Source organism: Argiope bruennichi, chromosome 4 (assembly GCF_947563725.1).
Source record: "Argiope bruennichi chromosome 4, qqArgBrue1.1, whole genome shotgun sequence".
NCBI classification, from domain to species: domain Eukaryota; kingdom Metazoa; phylum Arthropoda; class Arachnida; order Araneae; family Araneidae; genus Argiope; species Argiope bruennichi.
This window is the reverse complement of record NC_079154.1, coordinates 16445478-16451477: the sequence shown is the minus strand read 5'-3', so window position 1 is coordinate 16451477 and position 6000 is coordinate 16445478.

Below are 6000 nucleotides of genomic sequence, written 5' to 3'. Positions count from 1 at the left end.
TTTATATTATATATTTATATTATTTCCACAGGCATATTATTTATATTCAAGACTTTTATATTATGTATTTATATTATTTTCGCATATTATTTATACTCAAGACTTTTATATTACATATTTATATTATTTTCACAGACATATTATTTATACCATTTTATATTATATCTTAAAAAGCCATAACATTCTTCTGTTTACTTGCTATACGCCCCCCCCCCCTTGCACCATATTTATGTATCTAAAAAAATGCGTGCCTCGAAATTTGGTATAGAGTTGTGACTAGGAAAACACTAAAAAGTTTTCGCAAAAGGTTCATTGATATAATCACTTAAATACGGCGACATGGCATTTCCGAATTTATTCATTTCTGAGAATTCAGCTTTGTGCACTCAATTCAATTATAATTTGGCTGTTCGCTAAATTTGAAGTGTAAGTGTAAAGTGAAAATTTCGAAAGAGAATTTGAAATAAATTACATTTTATCGGACAATTTAAAATATTAAATCCATACCAAAATAACATTCAGGGAGTTTCTATAAAGAATTTTAATTTCCTTAAAGCAAAACTAAGCAAATTTATCAGTTTATTTATTTAGTTATTTATGTATGGAAAAGGATATGACATTGTATAAAATTTCCACTCATGAAACTTTACATTCACTTTGCGTCGTAGATCAATAGCTTCACTACTCCACATTATCCCGGACTCCAAAGTACGTCCTTACATTTGGCATGAATTCATAAAACATCTGTATTCTACAAATCCTATAAAGATCTCATTAACGTTAATCAGATATTACAATCACGTTGTACGATAGGAAACAATTTCAGTTCTTGAACGCTCGATTGTTACAAATTTTAATCAATTTTCTGTGTGTGTTTTGGGTTAGTTCTTGGAACAATTGAAATCTTTTGCCCTTAAGAGAAAATATGTATTAACTTTATCATGAGGAGTAGCAATCCTGATTATTCCCAGTGAATGAAATGTATTCAGTCTATCAATTGATGAGACATTGTGAGTTACATAGTTAATAAACAGTCATATTCATGGGAAAACTAAAACTTGATCTTTGATGTTCCAATATATACGAAAATTAACACAGAACTATTTATTTATGAGAAGAATAAAACCCAAGGAATATGAAATATCATTAGACGCATGGGGCCAAACTGCCTATGCAAATGAATAGATACTCTGAAGAGTGAGGTCATATAAAGGATCAAGGTCGAATTGCAGACATAAAGGCTTAATAAATGGTAACTGACTTCCTCTGTAAAGGCTATACGGAGCAATTTCTGTATTTCAAGATAATTTCTTCCCTGGAAGAATCAATGAATCGGGCAATCTGCTGTTGGCATTAGAGAACAATTTATTATTGAAAGAATAATTATCTTCCTCACATAATACAGGGAGTATACTTTGAAGAATAATTCTAACTCTTTCTGTACGACATTTGCAGTTATTTTTGATGATCAGATCTTTTGTTTTCATACTAAAATTTAGTTAAAATATTATAACTTGCTTCCAGAAAGCCTAGAAGTGTTAGTTATTTCTTTTCTTTGGAAATCTCATGATTATTTCATGCCATACAGCAAATTTATTACTCATAGTTTTTTGTTTAGACTTCTTGTCGAAATCATTAATTGCATTTTGTAGTTAAGGAAGGATAAATGGGTAGTTATCAATATAGTTACAAATCTGTAATTTTGCTACCCGGTACGAATAGTGTCATCCTGGGAAAAACCCTTAAAACCTTTGTAAGATCTGTCCTGTGCGTCAATGACCTGAGAGCTTGGCGGCCATTTGGCGACTTGGCGACGAATTTAGCGAGTTTGGCAACTAAATGGATCATACTGGAAAGTTCGAGAAGTTTCACGATCCATCCAGTAGGAACCAAGATACACCCAGGTACGCCCTGATTGGTCTGAAGATTCTAGCCCCGCCTCCCGGAACTATAAAAGACGGGCACTCTGAAGCTGCAGTGAAGTGTGTGTATCGTCAGAAGTGGTGTGTGGAGAGTAGTCGGAGTCGCCGACAAGTAGAGAAACTGGAGGATTAAACAGCAAGAAAGCTGCCGAACTATAGCAATTCAATGTGTTGTGTCATTATAACAATTGATTGGCGGTGTTTATTGTAGAAGAAAAAAAATTGTAACAATATTTTCACTCCCAGAAAGTCTTGTGCAATAATGGTGACCAACTCCGAATTCGTGTAGTTGTATTGAAACTTTTATAAAACATGATTAGCGTGGGCCAAAAACTTCTTTTTAAAATCTATTTTCACAGAGTTCTGAAAATCTCTATAATAAGTATGTAAAATCTTTCTAAAAATTTCAGCAATTTCATATATTATTTAGTCCTGTAAGTACTATGAAACTTATTCGTATAATAATTTATCGAGTAATATTTATTAATGTAATAATTATATAATAAAGGTAAAAATCTATTTTTTAAAAAAATTAATTTTTGAAATTAATTTTGATATTAGTTGTGACGTACATCGGAAGAATTACTCAATTTACCTGCGAGAATGGAAGACTGTTCGGATATTTTGTCTGATGTTTTATAATTTTTGCTCACTAGACTGGAATATATATATATATATATATATTATTTTTTCTATATTTTACGACCTTATCCAAAATATTTTTCATCATCATATTTATAACATCTTCTTATTATTTATATTAAAGAAAACAAAGGCTTTTAACCTTGTCTATCGGGATAAGAAGAAAGAGATAAGTAGACTATCTCACAATTTAAAGTGTTTCGAATCTTTTTTTTTTTCTCTTGGAAGCTTATATGCTTTTTTAAACTTATTTTATGAGATTTCTTTTATCTAATTTACTCACAAACTGTCCCATACCATAGCAAAAAGCATATAGGCTTGCCAATAATATTTTAGGAGTTTAGTTATATAAGATTGCAACTGCGTGTGGAAAAACTCGAACAAAGTTATTGCCTCATAGAATATAAATTAACTATTTTTTAAAATTTGTGTTGATTTAATTTTGTCTACCACTTCAATTATAAAATATTTTATAATATATATTTTGCTTTTCATATTGCTTTTTAACTTTTTTTACAATGTTAAGGACAGTATTTGTTATTTTAGAATTGTTTAAGCAAGGGAAAAAGGCAGTGTGGAATTTTTTGTTTGCTTTATGTGTCTCGTCAATGACTTCTGATGCAATCTATCATTTCAAAGAGTTTGGCAATGAAATTTGACTTCCAGGAAATGAACGAAAATATACGGTGAACACATTCAATAAATGTAAGGCCATCAAAAAACGAGTTCAATGAAATACGAGTGTTTCCATGAGAAAGATCGCTCGTGAAATGGGAAGAAGTGACAGATTAGAGAAACCGATCGAATAACAAAAATAGAGCTTGGGCTGAAGACTTAAATATTTCGAAATGTTCAGCTTCTCACTGAAGAAAACAAATTCGAGTGGCTGCAAAGATCCGAAAACTTTTGAGACGGGCTGCAAATCAGCGCTCGGTGATATTCCATTTCATTTATTCTTCACCTCCCAAGAAGCTCGTAACTCCCATAATAATAGGATCTGGTCTTTACACGCTCTAAGAGCTTCAGCAATTATTGAACATCGCCAATATCCAAAGTCTGTCTAGATCTGAATCTAAATTTGCATAAGCGGAAAACCTCATCTGGTCTTTGTGGATGAGGGCGTAAAATTAAATAAAAAAGTGTACCAGCGGGAAATTCTAGTATGTATCGTACTTCAGTGGCCTAAAATTCAATTTGGCAATGTAAAGTGGATTTTTCAACAAGACACCGCACCAACTCACAAGACCAAAAAGCACAAGAGTTGTGAAAGGTGCGTTCTTTGTATGTGATATCATCTGGAGAATAGGCACAATACATGCCGAATCTCAATCCCATGGATTACAGTGTATGGGCCATTTTGGAGGCAAGGACTTGCACTAGAACTACAAAAAAGTTTGGACTCTTTAAAACAATCACTTCGGCAGGAATGGGATAGATTAAAGGTAGAAGACATGCGCCCGTTGCTGAAAATTACAATAAGCGTTTGCACCTTTGCATCGCAGCAAAAGGCGGCAACTTTGAAACGAATTAAATGTATTTATTAGTAAAAGTCTACTCTTATTATTTTTTTTATATTTTGTTGATTCATTTATTTTTAATAAAGTTATATTAAAAATTGTTTGACCGCTTTTTTCTGCCGTCCTTTGCATGTAAAAAAATATCTCTATAAGATATAATAATTCACAAAGCGAAGCGAAAACATTCAAAGCAACAAGGCGAAGAGACTGAGGAAACATATATAGGTTATTATTAAGAAACTTAAATATGAATTATTTAAAAAAAGTAAAAGGAGGTCCTCAAATCTTATACTATCAACTGAGACGTGCAAAGAAAGTGCAATACAGTTCTTGCATGTTATGAAAATTATTTTGATCCGCCACCTGAAAATGAGAATAGAACGTTGCCGGTATGAGTGTGTGCCAGCTACACATGACGGCAGGAGAAGGTAAAAAAGTGCCACATTTTTATTTATAAGAATACAGAGATTTTGAGATAGCGAGCTAGAGAAACAGAATAATCCTTTCATGTCATAATATTCAAGAAAAATACTTAGCAATGCTTAATTAATTGAATAAAAATTATAATTTAATCTGTATCAGAATATACTTCAGACACTTTGTATTATTGTTTTTAAAATAACAAATTAACAATGATAAAATTAAAAACTTATGCAATAAAGTTTACCTTAAAGAAAAAAAGAAAGCTTGCACAGAAAGACAATTCACTTTAAAAGCTGACATTATTAAAAGAAGTCAACTGTCATTTATTATAGCAACTGTACTTAAAAAAAAAAAAACTGCGTTGAGATCTTGATCCCGTCTCCTCTTATGAGTGCTAATGGATTAATTCTTTCAGTGCTGGAAAACAATATTCTTATAAGAGCACGATATCACTGAAAACCAACTATCATGATAGTGAATAAAGGAAAATTTCGCAAATTCAATTCACTCTGGAAAGAATTCGAAGAATATCTTCATAAAAGCATATTGAATGTATTTCCATATTCTCTAAAATAGAATAGGTAGTGGTAAATAAATTAAATTTCAAAAGAAACAAGACCATAGAGAGCAATAACGCTTGAATAAATAAATGGAAGTAAAAGTAAGTAAATATTGGGAGAATAGTATAAATGCAAGGAAGTCAAATTGAATTTGAATCTATATTTGCAGTTATTAGTTCATAACAAAGAAATTAAGGGAAAGGTGTATCCCCGTAATTGTTTTCCATACTCAGTAATAAAAATATTATCTTACTCAACTGCATAAAAATTGTGGATCCTCAGTGAGGCTATAAACGTACGAGTGCTGAATTTTTTTTATTATAATTATTTTCAGAGACCTATATATGAGCGCTTTGAGATTCGTAGCATTGTAAAAGATACAAAATTGCATTTTGGACGCCTTATTTTAAACCTATTGAAACCAGAATTCGACACAAAACTAAGGTTTTAGTAAAACGATCATATAGCAAACTTAATTTATCGGCGATTTCGAGCTATCGCATTTACATAAAGAAAAATGACCAACAGATGATCAACGCTTTAATGGGTTTCTTCAAAATGTTGAGTTAATTATGATGAATTAATGTTGATGTTTATGATGAGTTAATTCAAAAGTTGAGAAGTAATAACACTTTAGATGCTGAAACAGCATACCGAGTTTCATTACTTAACTTCTTCATATTTTGACACCTGAAATCACTTTTAGCCATGTTTGCAAGCATGCGAAATTTCATTCGAACAAACGGGCAACCATTTGACGAATTCAATACTAGATTAGGCAATTACTTATACTTAATACGGTAAATGAGATGGAGTTTTATTTGTTTTACTCCTTAAGCTTATTAGACGCAGTATTCACTACTATTTGGAGGCACAGACTTTCTCTGAAAGAATTTCGATCAAAATTTGGAAGATATCCACACATTGGATATAAAG